General features: G+C 39.6%; 1 protein-coding gene and 1 long non-coding RNA gene across 3 annotated transcripts in view; one reads left to right on the top strand and one right to left on the bottom strand.

The window, feature by feature from the left end:
* COL8A1 (collagen type VIII alpha 1 chain) overlaps positions 1–24,153 on the bottom strand; it is an 85,992-nt gene that overhangs the window by 30,608 nt on the left and 31,231 nt on the right. The gene's annotated exons all lie outside the window — the stretch shown is intronic.
* LOC110353218 (uncharacterized) overlaps positions 17,885–24,153 on the top strand; it is a 234,280-nt gene continuing 228,011 nt past the window's right edge. The window contains exons 1-2 of the long non-coding RNA XR_005267213.2: positions 17,885–18,032; positions 18,211–18,285. This is a non-coding gene — a long non-coding RNA (uncharacterized lncRNA). The remainder of the gene's footprint in view (positions 18,033–18,210; positions 18,286–24,153) is intronic.

Here is a 24,153-nt window from a genome sequence, read left to right on the forward strand (position 1 = left end):
GCAAAGTCTTCTGCTTGAGATGGTTGCTGGAAAAAGGGGAAGGAATTATATAACAGTCCTTCAAGATTTTCTTGCATTTAAATGGTTTTGTTCTACTTTCAAAAAATATGTATGGAGGGAGCATGGAAGTAAAAATAAGTGAGAGCAAAAGCTCAGCAGGCATCTGTCCTTCCAGACACTCAAGGACTTCACAGGAAAAACTTGAAAGAAGGAAAACAAAAAGGAAGAAGGTGAAGCTTTTTTCAGTGGTACCCAGCAAAAGGACAAGAGGCAAGGGGCACAGGCTGAAACATGGGAAGTTCTGGCTGAACACAAGAAAAGATTTCACTGTGAGTGTGACAGAGCACTGGAACAGGCTGTCCAGAGAGTCTGCACTAGAGGGGATTGGACTAGACAATTTCCAGAGGTCCCTTCCAACCTCAACCACTCCGTGATTCTGTGAGTGATTTCAATAGTCAAAGAGAAAAACAATTTCACACCCCATTATCAAGGTATAGGAGATAATTCCCAAGAACTGTGGATTATTTGCAATCGGTTTCATTCAATTCATTGAGCTGGATAAAAGAAAGTGCATCTGGCATCTTTCCTGAGGGGACTCTACAGCCTGCAGAGCAGAAATTGCCAATTCCATCGCCGTTTGCAGCATAGTTTTATGAAGTGTAGCTTTTAATTGTTTATCCTGCCAACCAGGCCTTCTCCTTTAAGCTGGGAGTCAATAATTCAGACCACATCTACATTCATTCATCACCTTCAGATACGGCTCTGGGCTCCAAAGTTCAGCTCTGGAGACAAACTTCTCCACAGCTTGCAGGTGCTTAGGTCTGGGGCTTTGGCTCAGCTTCTTGCACAGACGAAGGAAAGTCATGGATTCAGAAGTAGCTTTGAATACTTAGCAAAACGGGGAGCTGCCAGATTGGAGGGGATGGCAAGCTACTTTGCCTGTGCCTGAGGAGAGAGGGATTAGGCGTTTCAGCCGCACAGCTCATTCCTGCTTGCTGCTTGTACCATCCATGTCGCTGTTACTGCCTTTGTGGGATTAGAGGGCGGGTGAAGGGGTGCCAGCTTGTACCAGCGGGCCCCAGTACAGCAGCAGTCACTTCTGCCCTTTCTACCTCCAGTGGCAGCGGGATTTCTCTGGCTTTCTGCCCTGCTCCCATCCTAATTCTTGTTCCTTCAAACCAAGACTGACCCCTTGTTGGCAATCAAGAAGGTACAGAAAAATGTGTAGGTGCTGATGGTGGAGAGAGCAGAAGTGAGGGGAGGGGATCTGGGCTGCCTTCAGGTGGGGAAGGAAAGAAAAGAGTCCACACAGTGTCCTCTTGGTCCTCAAAAAGCCCCTGTAACATCCCAGACAGTCCCTACCTTTCCTTCTCACACCACCACTGCTGCCCCTGCCTTCCTTGCCTGCTCCAGGGACCCCCTTGGCCATTGCTGACGGGTTTTGCTGCACAGTGTAGCCAACAAAAGGCCAGATTCTGGCTCCTGATGATTTTTCGGAGAGAAACTGTGATGTTCTCTATGTGCCCTTCCAGTATTATTATTTTCCTGCTCTTTGTGTCCCGAGACAAGCGACTGTGTGTGCATTCTTCCACTTAACTTCTTTCAGCCCTGAAAACCTGTTACGGTGCAATGGTTTTTTTTTGACCCCCAAAATAAATCTCATGGAAGGTTTCCTACTGATACATTTCCTGTCTCCCCTGTGTCATTCAGTCACATGAAGATCCTGATACATAGGTTAGGGCTACATGAACATGCAGCAACACAAGGCAGTCTTTTTAGCTTTGGAGACAATAAAGCTTCCTGGAGAAGTAAGGGAGAGAGGGAGTATGAAAGAGAGAATGAGAGAAATCATTCCTAAGAAGAAACTTAAGCAGTAGATTTCCTGATGGGTACAGTCTCATTTCGTTGCTCTGCTGTTAGGAACAGTTTAGTGCAAATCTATAGCTGAAAGGAGAGGGGAGAATTTATTTTCTGTGTGCAAAATCTTCAAATATAGGAGGTGGCATTGCATTCTCCTCTCTCTCCCATTCTGCTGGCTGCAGGTATTTGCCAGGTCTGGAAAACAGTATTTTGTGATTTCTATTCACATACAGAAAGGCATCAGCAGAAAGGCAGAAAATAGCTGGATTCTCTGTTTTAGCAGAGAAACAGCATGACCCCTAGTTCAGTTAAGTAATCACATAAATATCAATTCTATTTTAAGCATATACTTGAGTCCCTCTGATTCAATATTCAGCCCAAATGCAAATGACTTTTGTGGAATGAGGTTTGCATTGAACTGGATCTACTTAGTAAAGTATTTCAGTCTGCTCTCGGGGAGAAAAGAGGAATCTGGTCAATTGCTGCAAATGCTCCTGTAGCAGAATTGCTGCTGTATTCATTGTTTGGGCTATTTTCTACTGAATTTTTTAAATTTTTGTGAGAGAACTACTGTGGAGTAGAAGTCTGGGTCTGGAGCAAAGTTGCAGGAATGTGCACAGATAATTATGTCTTTCGAAAGCAGCACGCTACATAGGATTTCCTAAACAGTACCAGAAAACGTTGACGTCCTGGAACTGACATTTGCAATTTCAAATGCTAGCTTTCCAGGCATAATTAGTGTCCTTGTAAATGTTTCAGTATCAAATCTGGGACTCGCTTTGGACAAGCCAGTCCACAAACTCTAAACATATATATTTTTTTGCCATTTATTATTTCCTTTTCCAGTGTTCCAGGGACTGACAGCTGTGATTTTTAAAGCTAGGAAGTAGTAAACAGAAATAGTGTGTTTTAAAGTGTCTATTATGTTTAATTACAATACATAAAAGTTGCTTTTATTTATAATTCACAATTTTCTCCTGCCATTGCCCTTATTTTTTTGTTTAAAGTACCTGTGATTCCCATCCTCCCTTATACAAAATACACAAATACTTTTACATAACCACAACTTTCCTCTAGACACGCACCAAAATATAGAGTAGAGGATATGAGAATTACTTATGACAGATGAGTCACATTAATACTTTGTTCTAAGCCATGAGAAAAATGAGACACAGGGGTAGGAATCAGTACAGATCAAAACCCTTAGCACATTATGATCCAAAACCACAACCATCTTCTGAGGTGCAAAATGTTCTTTTTTCACATAAAATGTGAGAAAAACACAAAGAGTTTCGTACTGCAAATGCTGGCGGCACACAATGTTGCAATTATTCTGAATATTTTGAGATGTTTGAATCAAAACCAAGACTTCAAGCAACACTGAGGTAAAAGTATTTTTATGTCTTTCCACCAAAAAAAAATAATAATATTGTGTATGTTTGCCACAATTGCTTCAGAAACGGTGTGCCAAATTTCTACCAGTGACTGACAATAAAAACAGAAAGGGGGAATGTCATGACATCCTCTGTCCTTACTCACTTTTCTCATCCTAACTCCTGTTGGGTTTGTCTGTCTTCTGTGCTGCTGGAAAGATCTCGGATGTGCTGTTCTTGGAAAAGGGTCACTCTGGTTGCCTCTTACTGCTACTTTTCCTACCACAGTGCGTGTGGCTACCTCACGCTGGGTATGGGTCATGTATTGGAGGTCGGTGGGTAGGGTCGGTCCCATTGGGTGTGTTCTCAGTAATTACCACTTGCTATTAGACTTCAGGGGAAACTTTAACCAGTGCTTCTGATGTGATCGGGTGATATAGTCTGAAATTTAGTCACCACTGGGGGAACCAAGTCTCCTGTTCCCTAGGACCTAAGTCAGCACTTCCTCCGTCCCCTCTTTTTGGCCTGGTGTCCCGTGGAGAGCTGTGGTCAGCAAGGTGTTGGGGTTCTGGCACGAGCTCTTAGCACCCATCGGCGAAGGACCTGCTCCTTCTGGTGCAGGAGGAGGCAGGCAGCCCCCGCTGCCCAAACAGACCTCAAGACCTTCTCTCCGGGGTGCACAGAGGGTGCTCCAGGTGGGCCCCAACAGAGACTTCAGGCTCACAGGCCCAGGCCAGTAAAATATTTTGGCAGGGTGAGGATTTAAGCATGCACGTGGTGGTTTGTATTCCCCCTGCTGTGGTGACTTCATTGTTCATGGGCTGAAAGCTCTGTGCAACTAATTACTCTGCAGGGCTGGAGCTGGGCTGTGTTTCTCATCACAAGAGTGACTGAGGTAGGTGAGTGTTAGCTCTGCTTCATGGCGCTTGTTTGCTCTTCCAGCTACAAGTGGGGGCCCTGCTCCTGCCCGCTGCCCTCCAGATCTGTCCTTCCCCCATGTGCTAACACAAGGAGCTGCTCACGGTGCATACCAGCGCGGGGCCGGGCTGCTTTTGTGCCACCTTCTCCTGCTGTGCAGGAGAGTTTAAACACGGAAACCGAACACGCGATTCATGGAAAATCAACACGAAAGATTAAGGATTAAAATTTAAGAACTAAATGGGTGGTCTTATCCAGACAATTTCCACAGACTGTACTGAAAGAAATACATGGCTAAATAATAAGGAACCAGCACAATGCTTTGAATATCTAGCTGTAAAAGTGTTACCTTAAGCCAATGAAAGCACAGTCTCGATTTTCTCCATTTTTAATTTGCCTAAGGAATTTTTCTACCTTCTTAATTAATGCAGTCTTTCAGAGTTGTTCTGCAGGTACAGGACACATTTCTTATCATCCAATATCAGTAACTATTCTTGTGATTAAGCTTTTACAGGCTATTGGTCTGCAATTGCAACTTGCATGCAAATAGGTATAGATGTTGCACTTCATTTAGCCCATGAAAATGGAGTGGTTTGGTTTATGCTTGCCAGGCAGGCTGTGAGCCACTTGCGTTGAGGTAAATGTAGATACTGGGTTACAGCAGGTGACTTTAGTGATACGGGGAATATCACAAGATGTGCTTTTGGTTAATAGTGGTTTGTAACTGTGATAAGTTTCCCAGGTTTTCAGCCAAAGCAATTCCTACAAAACCACCTCCCCAGAAGAGGTCTGTAGGAGCACGCTGAACTGCAATTACAGAGTAGGCTGGAAGTGCCAAGGAGATTATGGGGAGATATTATTGGTCCAGACTGAAATTTTGCCAGGCCTCCAGGACAGAATTAAGTATCACTGTGTTTTTCTCTCTGGTATGTTTCTACACCATGAACTTGGACAGAATTTCAAATTTATGATGAAATCTAAGCTCTGTTAAGACTACTGAATTTCTTTCTTGAAATTTTTCCTGATTCTAACTAATACATGCTAAGATTTGCTACTGCCAGCCAAGACTAGCTATTTCTGGGAGAGGTACCTGTAAAAGGAAACGTTAGGTATAAAGGGCATGGGATAATTTTAGGCAGGTTATTTATGCATGCCTTTTTAAAAAAAGAAAAGAAAATAGAAAAGTAAACTTTCCAGTTTGTTACTGCTGCCAATCTCAACAAACCAATTCTTTATCCATTCTGGATTTTTTATCAGATTAATCTCATGTTATAAAGAAAAGTGAAGTGAAACGTACATTTTTGATGTAACGTAATAAAAAGTCAGAACACATAACTTGGTAGTACGGTGTGCAATGACCAGCATGCTCTACTTAGCACAGGAGCAGGTCATTTACCTTGCCCTGGTTGGCCCTAGCCAATTCTTGCTGCTTGGTTTGTTTCTTTGGCTGAACCACCTGAACCACACTACATCTTTTCATGTAGTTTACCGTAAAAGGCTGAGCTGTAGCCGTAAGTACTATGCTAACCTCTGAGTAATATAAAGTTGTCCTAAATATCATAAATCCAATCATTATGAAATATCAGAACAGAGAAGAGCCTTGGCTGTCATCTGAGTACTGTGTATGGACAGAAACAAACACGCAAGCAAGTAAACTCTGTCCTCCATTGCTGATACCCAAATAACTGAATGTTGGACGTTGTCCATCTTTGGCAAATGGGCAAGGCTTAAAGGAGATGAACTTTCCTAACAGTTTCTATGGTAATGTTACAGAATTTCACATCACAAAGTAAAGGAAAAGCTTTTTTTTTTTTTTTCAGCCCTCTAGGGAGCTGAGTTGATAAAGTAACTAAACATGCATCTTATTTATTTTTGAGAGTCACTGAGTGGGGGTACTCATGGAAACTGGGTTACGTGCAAGATCAATTCCTTTGCTGAATCAGGGTCTTAAATTAAACTGACGGAAATACTCCCCATAGTTAACAGACAGCAAAATACCAATTACAGAAAAGCATATTTTTATTTTATTTGACATCATTCTTTCACTAAGTTAAAACCAAACCAAATACTTCTCAAGCAGATGTGTATTTCCCACTCAGGTTGGGATGAGGAAATGACAAGGAACTATTATTGATCAAGTCTACTGTTATTAATCAAAAAGTACATATGTTATATTATTGTGTTTCATCAAAAGTGAAATGCTTTTAGGCTTATTGAGGAAAAAGTACTGAGAATATGTTCAAAATGCCACCCTTGTAAGTAAAATGCCTCTGTGGACTGCAAAGTACAACCTTCCCCTCATCCCCCTTGGGATTCCAGCTGTTTGTTGTCCACTCCTTTTATGGCAAGATTTTAGGAGTTTCCCATTACAGGCAAGCAGGAGAATTCCTCTCCATGCTAATATTGTACAGAATAAACTCATGCCAGTGGATAATTTGGTCACCATTACAGTAGTACCTAAATATTCAGATGTTTATCTTCACAGTACCTTGTGAGGTGGGGAGGAGACCCTGCTCCCATTTTGCTGGTAATTGAAGCACAGAGAGGCCAAATCCTCCGTCCAAAATTGGTCTGGAGAAGTGTAAAAGACGTGGGACGTGAGAAGGAGGCATTCCTTGCCTGCATCAGCAGGTCAGCCTTCCTTTCTGCAGGAATATGAGGCCTCATCCAGGACCAGCAGCACAAACACTGCTCACGTTTGAGGGAACTGACACATCCCATCTCTTAAACTTTGTTCCTCTTGAGGTGTCCTGTCATCTTAGCCAGATCTCACATCCTCTTGCCTCTCACCTCCCTAGCCCCAGAAAGCACAGTCTACGCTTTTCCAAGCACAGGATTATTTGTATCTTCACAATGTCATTAGCTAACTAGAACTTATAGTACACACCATGTTTCTGCAATGCCTCTGATTTCTCTTCCAAAATTTCATCATGTAATGTGTGTATAGAGATGGTATTTATAGGTGAGGCTGTGCTAGAGTCCAAGCTGCACCACTGCACAAGTTCAAGGCGTTAAAGACGCAGCAGTTACAAGGCAAAGTGTATGGCAAGACAGAAATGGAGCTCGGATCTGTCATGCATGAGTAATGAAACAAACATTTCAAATACCACATATTTAATATATAGTATGAATATATTTAACTAATACAATGGGCTGGTAAAGATGAAGACATTAACTAATGACTCTAAAACAAGTATTTAAGAATTTCCACAAATATTTATTTAAGAAGAGACAGGACAAGCACTGCAAAATACACTAAGAACTTTGACTTAGCTGAACTCCTACAGACAGTGTAGGAACAGAAAGAACATGTGGATGGAAACATAACTAAGATTCTGGAAACAAGTCAGCTCTAAAAAGCAGCAGGAGTCCAGGCATTGATGGATTCCTGAGACCATTCTATAGAGGATACGAAGATGTACTAATGCTAGGGAAAAATATCTCTTCTGATCTGAGTGGAAAGATTTTGGTAATAAGAATGTTTCTAATCATAATCCTAATGCTTCTGAAAATTACGAAGGAGTGTCGAAAGTTTAGATCCTGAATAAAGATGGATTGTAAGACGCAGGCAATGGCCTGGCCAGCAGACTGGAAATAATCTTCTCAAGTATAAATCGGATGTGTAACTTCAGATTAATTAAGAACCAGTTCACTGATGCTACCCAAACGCAGTGATAGAACTTCTCTGCTCTGGAGTTTGCATTGTAGTCAGTAGTAAAAACAAATGTGCTTGCATGCGGGAGAACAACATCAACAGTTAACACTTCTTTATTTTATCCCTAGTATTTTAGTCTGAATTCATTTGAAATTGTGTGTTATGTCAATTATAAAACCATTTGCTGGGTAGGTTCCGCCATTCTTCAGTGATACCACAGTCAAAGTGATCTATACCATTATTACTTCCAGGATGGACCTACCATCACCTTTAAATAATTTACGTGGTATTCATAGTAGAAAATAATTTAGATGTTACGTGTTGTAGAAAATAACTCTGACCTCTTTTTCTGTGGCTTAAACTATTGAAAATTTAACAGTCAAATACCTTCTCTGGTATCCAAGTCATGGGGAGATAGGCAATTCCTAGGGACTTAACAATTATTATTTATTTTGTATGGAATGACCCCTGATACCATGTTCGGAAGTGGTAGTCTAAACCTGTGTGGGAGCACAGAATTAAACAGAATCTTTGGCTTTGGGAAACTGGAAAAATACCAGCCCTTTTTTCCCTTAAAAACTGACGAATACAAATGAAAATATAAAACAGCTTATCTTCCACAGCAGCTGGTTAATGCCTTTACTTTCTTAGCCAATAACAGTACAAGGTTGACTGGGATAAGTTTTGTCTGGCAAATATTAAAAAGATATTTCAAATTTTAGCAGGATAGCTGGCTGCTTGAGTAGATACTTGAGAGTTTAAAACATTTGGTTATGATAACAGTAAAACAAAAGATATGGTTATTTTAATATAAAACCTAACTTGAATAGGATGAGGTCTGGTGAGGTAAGATGGGTCAGATTGCAAATGTGACTGATGGATATAACTGTTAGAGATCAAAGCTAGTATCAGAATCCCACATCTATTAACATCCTACTTTTATGTCACTATTCCCAGGTGATCTTTTAGTTGGGAAAGAAGCATAACATTTCTGTATACAGTGAGATGAGTCTAACAAAGGATGAGGAGAATTAGATATGCTTTGACTCCCAGAAATGACAAGAGAAACTGAATCTTCTCCTATTCGAAAATGAACATTTATTTGGAGAAAGATAGAAAGACAACTCTGCAGGTTGCTTTTTCCCAAAGATGAAACCTGTATTACTTAGATATATGAATTCTTGCACAGGTCACTAGTTGAGTGGGCACAAATTTCACTACCAGAAGATGGGAAACGGGATGATTTTAAGAATCCGTAGATGGGAAACGGGATGATTTTAAGAATCCGTTTATCACCTATATGGTAGATCTTATTCTGAGATCGAAAAAAAGAAAGATAGGAGTAAATTGGGGAGAACTTGTAGAGATATGTAGTCAGCTAATCTTAGGCAACTTAAAAACACACGAAAATAGTTGTTAGATGAAGGATCCACTTCCCACGGACATTGTATCAGCCAGTGGGCAAGCCTTTTAACAGCTCTGTGCTAATGTTCTTCTATCTGAAAAATGATGATAATAACAGTTATTTACCTCACAGCAGAAGCTGGAAGAACTTAATTAACATGTGTAGTTATTTAAAGTTCTAGGGTTGAAAGCTGCACTAGAAGTCCAAAAAAAATGTTAGCATTATTATTTCTATACCCAGATGATTTGCTCACATTTTCAACACGCCAGCCTGGAAACGTACTAGAAGCAGCACAGCATTGGACAGTTCACCAAATTAGAAGCTTGATGACATAAACAATAGTTCTAATTGGCGGGGTGCTTTGGAAGATCTACCCATGTTAAGTTTTTTCTTTTCTTTCAAGTCTTGGGCCATGTAAACTCCAAATAAGCTTTGATTTATGAGTCTGTTAGCTCCAAAGCCACTAAGGGACAGAGTGAGAGCCTGGAGTGGAGCTGGGAACTCATTCCAGCAGTGTGCAATCTCATTTGGGCAAATGCCGCAACCCCCACCTTGATCTGAAAGGTCAGTGTGAGCCAGCAGAAAACACATTTTTAATATATTGGATAATAAGGAAAATGATATTTGGAACTGCCAGCAAAGACACCTGCTGACAGTTGGCGTTAAGGCAATGGCACCTTCTAGACAAATAGAGAGGTGAAATCCAGTCTTTGCTGAAATTGAGAGAAGTTTTGCCATTGACTTCAAACAGGCCAGAAATTCCCCTACAATGATTAATGATTTATGTGTGTATCTATGAGGTCTTGCATAGTTTGTGAAAATTTTATATTCAGGCAGCTCTCCATAATGTCGAATAACTGGAAAGCTGAGGTACCAAAGGAATATAATTGACATAGTAAATACCCAGTAGAAAAAATCAGACTGATAACAGCTTGAGCTAAAAATTGTTTGTTTCCAGAGTTGTCATCCCACACAAAAGTCATAAAACAGACCATTCAATGGCATTGGTGGTTGGTGAAAGGCACTTTTCAATGCTTAGATGGTTTATCATATCTAGTGGTAGGACACTGCCCAAAATCTGGGGAGGAGAAAGGATTCCTGTGCATTCACTGTATGCAGTAAATAATTTACTTGACTCTTCTTTAAAGTCATGCAAATCAAAGGGCTTCAACAGAGATCAGTAATAATTTATCCAAAGCAAGCTCTGAGGAGATCCAGCTCTGGTTTTTGCTTATGCATTTTACACAGTTTCACTTTCTTCTTCTGTGTTTTTGTATGCTTTTGTTAGCATCTACTTTTTTTTTTTGAAAGTTTATCAAAAAGTTGAAGATTTTAATCACCTGCCAATCATATTTTTGCAGCTGAGTCTGCTAAAGCATCCCTGCTTATTCTCTAAAGGGAGAAAATTTGCATGTAGGTTTTTGAGTACGCTGAGTGAATGTTTCTGTTGAAGTATTTTTTTCCAGTAAAATCCCAGGGTACTTGGAGAGGCTGGTCTGACAGCTGAACTTTCACTAGTTTGAAAAATTCAGACTGGTGGTGTGCTTCCAGAGCATATATCACTGGTTCCACAGACAGACACAAGTGAGGCATTTATGCAAAGCCTGGACAAGAGCCTGACACCTTGTTTCAGACCATTCACACTGAGCCATTTACCCGCAGCATTAGGCAGCTAATCCGCTATAACACTGAACCATGGACAAGAAAACCAACAAGAAGGCATTACTGAGCTGTTCCTACCCCTGCTGCCTGCAGAAGACCCTCTGTTTGCTTTGGCATGGTGTAACTCACACCCTGGCAAAACTTAATGGTCTTCCATCAAAACTACCAGGCTGAAAGGTTCAGGTGGGAGTCATGCGACTCCTTGCATGTAGACCTCACGTGGTTAGGACCACGTAGGTGTAAGCAGCCCTTGGATATTCAGGGGCACTTACAATGGCTGCTCAGTCCTTATACACAACTGCACTTTGGTGATTTCCAGTGATAGTTTTCAGGTATTTTATTCAGGGAGGTGATCTTTGTCATACTGATCATGCTCCTTAGGACTTTTTTTTTTTACTGTTTTTTTTGTGCACTAATCAGTACCTGCTCTGGATTAGATCTCTAGAAACTGCACTTCAACCAGGAGCACAAGGGAGACCTCCTGACCTGTGTCCTTTGCTGCTGGGATTCCTCAGGACATACAGGAGCTGCTGTCCCATCACACTGAATGTGTGGCACAAGAATATGCCACTCCAGCTTCGGATGCTGATGAAAAAAGGTTGTGGGCAATCTGCTAGTGCCTGGGAAAACATAGTGTGGTGTTTTGCAGCGCATGAAAAGGAACATAAGGACCCTGTAGCTTCTGTACTCCTCCCCTCATGTCGCTCTGTGTGTGTGTGAGGTTTTAGAAGGTGACCCTGTTGTAAAGGCAAAGTGTAGCTATCATCGGGTGTCACTTTGCGACAGGCATTACGTTAGATGTACAGGTAGCACAGTTCCACCTGCTCATATCTGATGCAATCATGTCACATGTCATAATATCTTTTAAGTTTCAATAAGTACACTGTTTAATTTTTTCCTTCTTTATACTATTTGCTTCCTAAATCTACCTCTAGATCCTGTAATACTCTTAACATATCTGCAAATCTACTACAGTAGCTACTTTATTTAAATAACAAGACTTACCCTTTACTGAGGAATTAAGCAACCTTTGTTGGCAGCAGTCTGGCAGGGTGCTTAATTCTGAAAAGGTTGTGCAAAACCCAGGCTAAACTATTGAAAGAATGTTTCAAAAAAAATAATAAAATCAGAACTGAAGGTTTACTCTTGCAGAGCAAATAAACTTGCAGCAGCTCTTCAAAGCAGACCTCTTTGTTAACAGCTCTGAGGCAGCTGTGGCTTTCTCAGCAGAAATGGCTGCGATTCAGTTTGAAATAGTCCTCTGGCTTCTTTTCACCACATAAAATTGTATCAGTAGGAAATACTGTGCTCTTCGTGAGCAAGAAAGCATTCTGTGGTATTCTAAGTCTCTCTTTACAGCAGAAGGTTATCTGTATAACTTACACTGTATTTTCATGGCACACATTGGGACTTACATCGAACTGCAGCCTACTAAGTTGAAAACCTCTGGTAAACAGGGCTTCTAGAAGAGACAAACCAGACAACTCTTAAGAAGCTATTGGGAAGATCTATTGATTTTCTCATGCTATGATAATTATTGGGTTTAGAGCTTCTAGCATCTACTGCTAGTCTTCTGAGATATTTGAACTGACGTGCTTTGGCATTAGTTCTTGCTACCAATGACACTGCACTTTTTTCAAAAACATCTTCAAGAAATTTGGTCAGGAGACTCAAAGGATGTGCACACTGTATTTGCAAGCATGCAAGATATCTGTCCTGTAGGGTAATTTGATGTGGTCTATTCTTCCATCTGTCTCCAGCATCTGGTTATGTTGCAACAAGAAGTCATCAGTCAGACTGCCAAGGAAAAGGGCATTGTGGTTGCTATGTAGTAAAAGCAGGAACACATTTAGTGTTCTGTGGCCTATGCAATGGAAGTGAAGCTATGTCCAGAAGGACGGTGAGAATAAAGGGTGAATAAGGATACTTACTAAGTTAAAAAATTATCATAGAAGCTGAAGGACACAGTTGGCTAAGAAGCAATGTAGAGAAGAGTGCTAAAAAAACATCTGCATCCACCTGAGAGAAAAAGAAAAGAAAGGGACAGAGTAATGGAGCAAGAAGACAAAACTTGGAATCTCTCAAGGAAAAGACAGGAATTCTCACATCCAAAGGTAGGAAGAACATCCTTCCCAAAAAGTATTACAAAATGACAGGGGGAGATTATCCCTATCAGGCCTAGTGATCTGCCTGATGTTCTGCATTTCTGTCCCCTACACATGGATGCTGTCACATCTCCCAGTCTGAGCAATTCTTTGATTATTGATTTGTCTCAGTGACTCTCATGAAAGAACTTAAGGACTGATGCATACAGCCCCCTGTGAGCAAGAGGCACAAGATCAGGCCTGAAAAACTGTGAGCCAACAGCACTGGAACAAAACTGTGTAAAGGTGGAAATAACCACTGGAAGGAATACTAGCTGTATGACATGGGAACATGCTGAAAAACCACAGCTGGAGAAAATGAAATGATGTCTCTGTTCTCAACAAAATCAAGTGCTTATCACATTCGATTTTGAAGTAATACAAAGAACCAGTAGCTTACAGCCACAAGACTTTCTAGAGAAAGTTTGACTAATTTTTGTTATTACCAGGAAAACAGGAAAGCAAAGGAAAATAGAAAGAATCATTTCCCTGAAGTTTCCCAGCAAGTCACTTGTAGTGCCAGGCTTTTGGTCTCCAGGCTTGTTATTGCTCAACTCTGTGTGGATCCAAGTGTCTCTTTGCTCAGAGATGCTGGCACCCAACATCATTCCCACTCAGTGCAAAAAATCCAGTTCATATCAATTCATATTTAATGTAGTAACTTGGCTTAGCTCACATGACCGTTAAATAAAATTGGCTTTTTTGGTACTGTTCAAATCTGTACTAAAAAGGTGAATCAAGCCTTATGTTTAATATAAAGTGTGGGTAAACAATTGCATATATATATATATACATCAGTTACCAACATTCATAAAAAGAGGCTATATATTGATAACTAATAACATTAAGTAATTCTAAAGTATAGTTAATGTTGACGTTGCAGTAATTTGGAATAGTTATTCTGTGCTTAGCTTCCCATGAACTGAGTTTAAGTGAGAAGAAAAGTCTTAAACCTTAGTTCAGTGTCTTCTGAACTAAGGTTTAAATCTTCCAAAAAATGAAGGCTTCCCTTTGAAGAACTGGTGGTGTCAGGTGCTAGGGACTGAAGCCGTGCACCCTTGGTTTAAAATTGTTAATGTCTATCTCATCTGCTCTCTCCTATCATCTTCAATTTGTCAACAGTATGTAGTAATATGTTTGATTCATTAGAGGTGGAAAAAGGATGGTGAAAGCAAGTAAATATGCCAGATATCAGTCACTTAAACCCCACTAGTATTAAGTCACCTCAATTTGTTTGTCTCGTAAAAGCTGGCCTCTTGTTGGGTGATTTGAGGCCAGCTTGATTCACCACCAAAATGTGAGCCTGGAACTGACATTGAATTCGCAGATGTGCATAAGAGAAATCTCTTGAGTTTTAAAATAATTGACTTTAGGGGGAGGCAGGAAGAATTTAAACAGCGTTGTTAAGCAGACCGAAGTTAATCAGTTACTGTCATTGCTACTGAAAGCAGTTGTAGTTTGACATCATGTTCATTTTCTAATTATTTTGTATAAAGATTAAATTATTATTTTTAATTCACTTAGAGTACACAAATCTGGGACGTTTCTGAACAACCTTCTTGCTTATAAACAACAAAAGGAAGTGATATCATACATGAGATTAATAGCCGAGGAGTGAAGTTTTTGGGTGTGCAAAATTTTTAATTTTAGAGCTTTCAGGGGAAAATGAAGTATAAACTCTGAAAGAAAAACAGCACTATTTGGAGTGAAGGATGCTGGAAATATCAAGCATATATTGAAAACACTATGCATGTAAGTATGTGGTGTGCCTGTAGAAAGGGCTCTGTAATTATAAATTCAGTCTTTCAGGCTTTTGGAAGTGATCTTAAAAACAATGCTGTAGTTTAAAAAAAATAAAAAATAGAGAGGACAATGTCTCTCTTGTCTCTCTGTTTATGCAGGCTGTCATCCAAAGCTGTCAAAGAATCAAGCCCTCTTAGCTGAGCTTTTCCAGGTGTTTTTTGTCTAGTGGAAGTTTACATACAGGCTGATTCAGAGGTGCAATGTCTACAATTGAATTACCAATGGTCGAATTCATTTACGCTTCTGTTCTCTGGTATTCAGTTGAGTCACAGAGAATCTTTTGGGTCATTTAGATCCACGTCTGCCCGCCCTTTTAATGGGAGTGATGTACTTTACATGTCAACACAGACTAACTTATCTGGCTCATGTTTTCTCTCTTGGAATGCAAAACTTAAAATAGATGCCATTTAATACTTGGCTTTCATGTAAAGACCCGTCTGCTGATGCCTGATGGAAACATTTTTAAACACTCCATTTAAAGATAATTTTGCTCATATGTTATTGATTTCTTCTATTCCTCTTCCTCCAGTTTAAATCAACAGAAAAAAAAAGAAGAGGATTTTGTATGATTATGATTTCAGCATTTTATTAGTGATCCTAGAGTGCTGTAACTTCCAAAGCAGTCAATATCGATGATGCTGTCACAAACAGAAAGTTGCAACCTGCTTTTTAGAAGCCGTGAATATTTGTCTTATCTCCCTTAATGTTTTTTTTTTTTTTTTTTTTTTTTTAAACACTAACTCCACTATTATATCTGATAGAAACGATGACAACTTTTGCCTAAGTTTTGAAAACAGCCTAATGCTCAGTTTGAGACATTTTGAAGCGATCTTATACTCAGAGCTGGGTAGTCAGCACTTGATGAAGGGCCAGCCTTGCTGCATGGTCTCCATTTGGGCACTTAGGAAGCCAAATATTCTAAATCACTGCCTCCTTTGAAAATACATATTCCAGTCACTTGATACGTGGGAAACTTGACGCAGTTAAAGCAATGTGCCCACAAGGTGTGATGACTGACTGCAAGAACAAAAAATGGAAATCGGTTTTATTAATTATCACTGATTGTTCAAATGAAAAATAAGTTGCAACTAAAAAAAGAAAAGATTGTTAAAGACCCCTGTAAACATAACCTTGTGTTTAACAACTGCAAACATTTTTTTTATTGCTGTTGTCAAGATTGTGGCAAATGGTCATGAGTTATGGAGATCAGACAGCAGAAAAATACCATCTTAAGTTAAAAAAAATGGTGAAAGCTATGATGGGTAAAGGGAAATCTCTGCTTTTGCCAGAATGATGCCTAAAATAATTAGAAGGGAAGAACCATTTGCTACAGAAGAGAAAGAAAAGGGTCAAATTTCAAGTTAGTAGGGTACATTTAAAGCATCTGGGCCTTTTCTAACAACTCTTCTAAAAATGTCCTGTTTCATTATTTACAGTGCTGCCTATCATGTTGGGAAAAAGGCAATGCATTATTTGAGCCCTGAGGTATGTTGTAAAGGACTTTGGATGTTTTAAGCCATGTATTGGGCAAAAGAAAACTCATGATATTTAAGCAATAACACACAGAAATGAGAAACATCTGCTATGGGTGCATTTGCATTTATCAGTCATCTGGTGGCCTCCTCTCAGCAACCTCACGCTAATGTTGACTTGGTATCGCATCCTTTAATCAAAATGCTCCTTTTGTGTGCATCTCAAACAGTGCTGTTCTTCAGCCCACACAATGACTGCTTGTTTGCTTCATGTTTATGAACTCCTTCAACAAGATCCCTAGAGCTTAAGCAAGAAGCTTTGGCCAACATTTTCCAAATGTCAGTGCTTAAAGCTTGGCATCTAATAAGCAACCTTCTTTGCAGAAGCTGTGAGCATCAGAATCTTTCTAGGGACTTGAGAAAGTATTGCTGCTCAGCATTTTGTGGCCATGTATGGATTAAAAAATCATTTTTTATGTGCTACGGTTGGGGACTAGATGTTACACCAAGCTACAGAGTTTCTATTACATGCATGCAAGTAAGCTGAATGTCTAAGATATGTTCATCATAGAATCCTAGAACCATTAGGGTTGCAAAAGATCTCCAAGATCACCTGGTCCAACCATCCCCCTACCAGCAATGTCACCCACTAGACCATGTCCCTCAGGACCAGGTCCAACCTTTCCTTGAAAACCCCCAGGGATGGTGACGCCATCACCTCCCTGGGCAACCTGTTCCAATGCCTGACTGCTCTTTCTGAGAAGAAATGTCTCCTCATTTCCAACCTAAACCTCCCTCGGCACAACTTGATTTACTATGATGACATGAATAGTAATACTTTATGAATGGTGATACCTATGCGTGGATAAAGCTAGTTTGTCTTGCAGGTATTTTTCATTCTGACTGGCTTCAGAGGAGACTGTAGACTGTAAGCAAATCACTAATACCTGTACGTACTGGGATCAGCTCTTCCCAAACCAAACAGCACCTGAGGTAGAATGTACAGGGGCCAATGTTTATAAGATCAGGTCTGGATTAATTATTACATGGAATGGCACTGAGCAACAAACTTTGCTCTTGAGTTATTATGGGAGAAATAATGCTTGATGGAAGGGAAGGCTTGACTTCAGGTTTCATGTCTGAAGCCATCAGAGAGGTTCATGACTTTTCAGTATGAAAAAAATGAATTCACATGAGTGTGACTAGCTTCCAGAATTCAAACATATCCTTAGCATAGGAGTGTGGGGATGGGAATATGTAGCACTAATATCTTACTTCATTCAGATTCCAAAGTTTGCCTTTGGAAAAAAAGCACCTGAAAAACACTCAAAATTGTTCTTGATAGTGAATGTAATAACAAAAGAAGCCACAAAAAACAAAGATGCAGGAAGAAACTTGCACATTCTAGAAATCTCAACAAGGTATTGTGGTGATACAAAACACTTGCTAACTCCTTCCCTGCAGACCTAAGCCTCTGAAATAAGGTGCACCTGGTCTCACTTAGCCTTTCCCTCAGCTGTTTTTCTATGGTTGATTATTGCCATCTCTCTGTCGTTACAAATGATTCAGAAGCTGAAAGCAGAAGGTTTATTTTTTATTTTTTGTGTGTGTTTCCATTTGTATAGAAATGTATGTTTTTATCTAGGAGATGTGGTTGCTTGCTGCTTTCTTTGGTAGTGCACGTATTTGTCATTGTGGAAGAAGTCTAATTGTGGACTTCTATATTTCCAAATTAAAATGGTAAAAATCATATAGTCTCTTGAGGACATCTAGCTCTTAATGAAAAATACCATGTAACTGAAGAGCTGGCAAGACTGTAGTAAGTTTTTTTTTTTCTCTCCCGTTATATATGTGTATATATATATATATATTTTTTTTTTTTTTTTTTTTTGTGGCTTTCTCATCATTATTGGTATAGCCAAGCAGATACAACCCTAGAGGGACTGTTTTGGAGCTGGCTGCAGTTTTGCTTCTCTTCTCCTTCTTCCAAGTGGTAAGTGTTTTTGATTCTTGCTATGCTTTTTATACTTTTTTTTTTTTCCCTAGTGCTCTCAAGGAGACATTGAGTAAAAGTTTCTGAAGCAGAAGGAATACTGAGGCTTTTGAAGTTGGCTTGTATTGTTGTTAAAATGTAATTGTTTAGGGGGAAGAAGTAATAATGAGTTATAAAGATTTGTGCCGATAGCATTTTCTTCAATACCACAATTTGGAAGAAAAATAAATGCTCTCTGAGGAAAGATTTTTCTTCTAATACTTGGATGTGTATACTGTATCTCTGTGCCTATGAAATGAACTTTTCTAGATCCAAGGAACTTAAATGTGTATGACTGAAAGGAGGTGAAAAATCAAATATACTTGCTTGAATTTAAACATGTCTTAAAAATTATCTGAAGTTATTTTCTGTTAGTAAAAATGTTATTAGTTGACTCTCTGCCCTTGTTTCTTGTGCATCTCTAGGCCCCTAAAAAGTTCTCTGGATTACTTTTTTGTGTATGTGTGTTGCAGGTGCATTTAACAATTTCTGAATTCATTTGCCAGTTTTCTATACCATGTATACATATAATTCTTCATCATCTTGTATCCATTAACAGAACAGAGGCAGAGATGTTGCAATGGTGTTACTTAAGTCCCCATCTCCTCGAATCAGTGGATCATGTTAGATTTTTACACTTCATTTAGTAAATCTGCCAATGACCCTCATGTTTCAGGAAGGCTGGAAAAAAACCTGAAAGATATGGACTAACTGTAACCCAAATGCAATAGTTTCTGAGGGGGTTAAAGAATAGCTTTGAAAATTATTAATGGCTTTATAAATTTTGATGGCATGTCAGCTTCACAAAGATCACCAGCAGATAGCTGTAGAGGATGTAGAGCTTGCTGTTATGCTTATTTTCTGTGTTTATTTTGGGGATGGGAAGAAAAGTAGCTTGTGTTTTTACTCTGAGGGTCCCTTTTGTCAGCACCTATGGGTCAAGTAATTTACTGAGTGTTGCCCATGTTTTAAAGGGTTATAAAAAGCAAGAAGAGACATGTTGTACCAAGGACTCTAGAAATGCATTGATGTGGTGCATCTGTCCCCTTCCTTTTCTGCTTTGGGTTTAATAACAGCAAATACTGTGATGAGGAATAAAACACTTGTAACTGTGATGTTTCTATTTTTTAAAGAGTTTAAAGGCCATAGTCCCCGGCTTCTATTTTGTGTCCTCTTAATAGGGCTGCCTGGCCTGAGATTGCATTCTTGAAAATAACCTCAGGTGGTACAGCAGTTGTGGATACTGTGAAATGTGTCTGTGCCTGACTGTTCACCTTAGGCAAAGCTCCTTTTGAAAGTTGGATTGTTGGCTGAAGGCAGAGTGGAAAAATAGACCCCAAGAGGACGGCTTTCATACTTCAGTAAAAGTGTGAGGACTTAGTAGAAGTATTTGAAAATTACAGAGTCTGGAATATGCTTGCAGTGGATGTAGTTTAGAGATTCTGAACTCCAAAGGCAAGACAGAAGGGACTCTGGCTTTGTGTTAAAGGGAAAGGTATGTATTGCTCTATGAGGCAACACTGCTTATGGCAGCGTGAAGCTCTCTCTGTACCATCTTTTTCCTGTACTCTGGTGAAACTATGACAATTACTGATCTTCAAAATGTTGGACTTCAATGTTTCTAAGCATGTCCTGTTATTTTATAAGGCATTCTGTTATTCATTTTGCTTAATCCCTAAACTGTACGAGTGGAAGTGAAGAAGAAACGTTATCATAGAACCTGATATTTTAACAGTAGTAATACAGTAAAATATGTGGCAAACTTCCAGGTTCCTACTACCTGTATAGTGCTTTTCTGCCTGCCAAGTCTTTGTTTAGCGGAAGAGCAATGATTTCTTTACCTCTTCCATCAAGTAAATTTAATATATATTTATCTTGCTGGACATTGGCGTGATATTAACATCTGTTTTCATTTCAGTGGGATATCTGTAGCCTAGAAGGATGGTTGCTCTCATCTGGTTCATTCAAATTCTGAGGTGCTTTAAGTTGTCTTTAAGAGTATCCTGTGTTACTAAATGGGAGTTTGAGGAGGGGGGAAAAACAAATGAGCAATGGGAAGGACTAATTCTGCCTTTAGAAAGGCAAAATATGAGACTGTTCTCCTTCCTCAAATTCTGTGTTTGTTTTAACATCTGACTTGTACTCAGGCAACATATGTTCCTTATGTTCTGTGGTGAGGGTAGGGAAAAATATTCCAAGAACCTTGTGTGTGGAGTATTTGCTGAAGATGAATGAGCAATCATAAGGACCAGAAGTTAGCGCGTGCACTCTAGAAGAACATGCGTAATTAAGAGGATCTGAATAGTTACTGTTCTCCCTAACCAACTGAGTGAGGCACATGTGCTGCTGAGGCAAGTTGTTGAATGGAGATGATGCAGAGGAAGGGAAGCTGTCCAGAAGCGCAGCTACCTCAGCATAATAACAAGAGTGGTGGGTACATTGAATGCGCTGTACTCAGTGCTACCTGTCCTGTGGTAAGCTGTTGTTTCATGCAGCTACCCTGCTAAGCCTGCCTCACTGAGTGGCAACACCTGTGTCTAAAACATTAACCTAGCCCATAAGCCAATGATGCTAGCAAAAGGCAATTTCAAAATGGAAAATGAACTCCTATTCTTTGCTGGTTTCTTTGTTTTTCACAGAATCACAGAATTTCTAGGTTGGAAGAGACCTCAAGATCATCGAGTCCAACCTCTAACCTAACACTAACAGTCCCCACTAAACCATATCCCTGAGCTCTACATCTAAACATCTTTTAAAGACTTCCAGGGATGGTGACTCCACCACTTCCCTGGGCAGCCTGTTCCAGTGTCTAACAACCCTTTCGGTAAAGAAGTTTCCAAACTAGGCTATTCCTACAGCTTCTTTCCTTAAGGCCAGTCTGTACCTAATTCACTTCACCACCTCTCCTTAGCTCAGTCTTGTGTCTAACCAAAAAATGTCAGCTTTGCTAATGGCAGTTAGCTTTAGATCTCACCCCAAATGCTATAGTCCAGCAACAGGACAATTCTGGCATGATTTTACGCAATAAGTTAGGGCAATAACGGTGATGTAGTTCAACTCATTTATTTTGCTGTGCACGTCACCCTGGAATGGCCTGCTTGCTAAAATTGAGCAATGAATTGACTGTTGCTTTTTGGTATCACTTAGTTTAAACCGGTTCCTCGAGGGATAGCCCCAAAAAGCAGATGTTTGCTAAAGAATAATTCATTATTCTGCAACATGTAACTGTCCTGTGACACTTAAACAACCCACACACACCAAAAAAAGCAACAAGCAAATTGATGTTTCGTAGATGTAGTGTCAGAGAAGAATGTCAGAGTGAGTTTCTAAACTGTTTTCTCGGTGTATTTCCACTGAGGCTCTCTTCCTGCCTCAGTAATGAAGGAGCAGGACTGGATCCCGAATGGTTCCTTTACTGCATCACCCAAATGGATTGTCCAAGTTGCTATGTGAGCAGCAAAACTAATGAATTTTGATTTCTTCTGGATTTACATTCTTTACTTTCCGGAGGCCAAACTGAATGACTAACAGATGAATCTTGTCTGCCTTTCCCTCTGTGGGCATGCCAAGCTGTGTCTCTACCCACTGATTTTCAAGAACTTGTGCAAGGATATAATTCTCCTTTAGACTCTAGACTTCTTTCAAGATGAATTTCAAATTGTCCAGCAAGCAAAAAAGTTATTTTGGGGTGTGGGGAGTAGATGAATAGATGAATAGACAAGGAAACAGCATATTGAGATAAACAACTCTTTCTATCTTAAAAAAGAACGAAGAAAAAGAAGTGTAAGTCCTGCATGCAACACTCCTCAAGAGTAACATTTTCTACAAAAGCATTAGGGACTTCTTGGCTTTGGAGTCCTGAAATCCATGTAAAAGGCTGAATACACTAGGAATGATGTCTGGCACCAGTGAACACACAGGCTCAGCCAAGGTAGTGTACAAACTATCAGCCTCCTTTAGCATTTTTGGTAGGATGGTGAGGAATTACAAATCTTGCTGTTGGAAATGTGTGTATACTGTTTTGAATCACACCTACATGTAGAAACATTCCAGATCCATTTCATAAGTGCCAAAGCTTTTGCTATCTAGCCTGGAGGATACATCTTTTCAATATTCTCTCTGAAGTAAACTTTTGGTTTAGCTTGCACATACTATACAGTGATTTAGCACTTTTTAAAAAAACAACTTCTTTTAACATACTGATGTAATTGGAAAAGCATACGTGTATAACTTATTCCTTTAAACCTTTCCACTGAATTGAAATACTTAACATTTCTAAAGCCAAGCACATGATCACTTTAACACTGCATATAAAAGAGGGTTACTGCAATAAATCAGATGACTTGTTGGATATCTTTCCTTTTACTTCTGCTTCAAAATAAATTCCTAGCAACTTTGAAGAGATGACAGTATTATCCTTGAGTAGAAAAATAAACTTGAAAATGTAATGGATGTAGCTAACAGCTGTTCTTTTATTACATTTTAAAAGGTTGCTTCAGGTAAGGATCCATCTGTGGGAATGTGTTTAAAAGAACAGGAGACATTCAGAGACAAACGCTGCCAGTAAGTGGCTCACAGGACATAGCCTACAATTCTGCTTTACAGAAGCACTGGACTGACTTCCTACACCATTCTGACCCCAGCCAAAAAAATAAGGATGAGGTGAAAAGGTAGAATCTGAGGGGAAACATTTTTGAACCCAACAAGGGATTTCATTTTGACAAATGAATTGCATTTCATGACTTATTGCAGCCTTTTCTCTCTTCTTTGGTGTTTATATGTGAATATGTTACACTTACCTCTGGACAAATAAAAACACCATAGATGTATCATGATACCAACAGAGTTGTTAATGCTCATCCTTGCCACTTTTGCTCCTGTCAGTATGTAGGGAATTACACCCTTTCAGCTCCAGTTTCATAGCAGGGGAAGCTAGCATAATGCTATCTGTTTTAGGAGACTAAATCAGCGGTAGATTTTCGTTATGTTTGCAAGGAATTCTGAGATCTGACAGTAAATGTGAAGGGTTATTGATCAGCCAGAGGCTGAAATGATGCATTCCTGTCTTTCTGGAGTCTCAGCCCCTATACACCTAGTCAGCTGAATACAGGAGAGCAGAAAAATTAATTCAGTTATCTTTTGCTTTGTTATGGATGTAATGTCATCAAGAGTAAAAACTGTCATTTTTCACTTGGGTGGTTGAAGACACATCCTAGACATGGACTAGAAGTGGTTTCAAGTAGAATGACAGTCTGCTAGCTCAGTGTTTATTTCCTGATAACCTACCATTATTGCATTTTTAGCCATTTATCTTTTTTCTTTTCCAAGATGTGACTCACTGAAGTATGTTTCCTAGCTGCACTGCAATCTTTGTGATACAAATCAGAAACAGAACACGTCTGGGTTTTACTTCATCTCATAAACATTGTGCAAAGACCCCATGTAAACACCCTAATTGTGTTAGTATTTAAGTTCACCATAGATTTATCCCTTAATAAATGTAAGATCTTACAGATGAAAATAAACCAGTCTGCTTCATGAGCAAAGCAAAATGAAATCTGGGGAGAAATAAATAAATGCTAAAATTTTCCAAGTTTCATATCTATGGGAAACTGTGAAAGGTGTCCCAACAAAGGAAGTGAAAACCGTTGTCTAATCTGGATTTAGCACGGCATTAAGAAGCCTCCGTCTATCAAGGAGCACTTGTCATAGTGGGAGTTACGCTGTTTTATTTCTGCTTAAGTTTATTACAGGAAATACTCTATCTAGTAACAGAGTATTTTTGTTATTATTTATGTTCTAAATGCAGGAAGAATTGTCCTCGCTTTC

This window comes from Anas platyrhynchos, chromosome 1 (assembly GCF_047663525.1).
Source record: "Anas platyrhynchos isolate ZD024472 breed Pekin duck chromosome 1, IASCAAS_PekinDuck_T2T, whole genome shotgun sequence".
Classification (NCBI taxonomy): domain Eukaryota; kingdom Metazoa; phylum Chordata; class Aves; order Anseriformes; family Anatidae; genus Anas; species Anas platyrhynchos.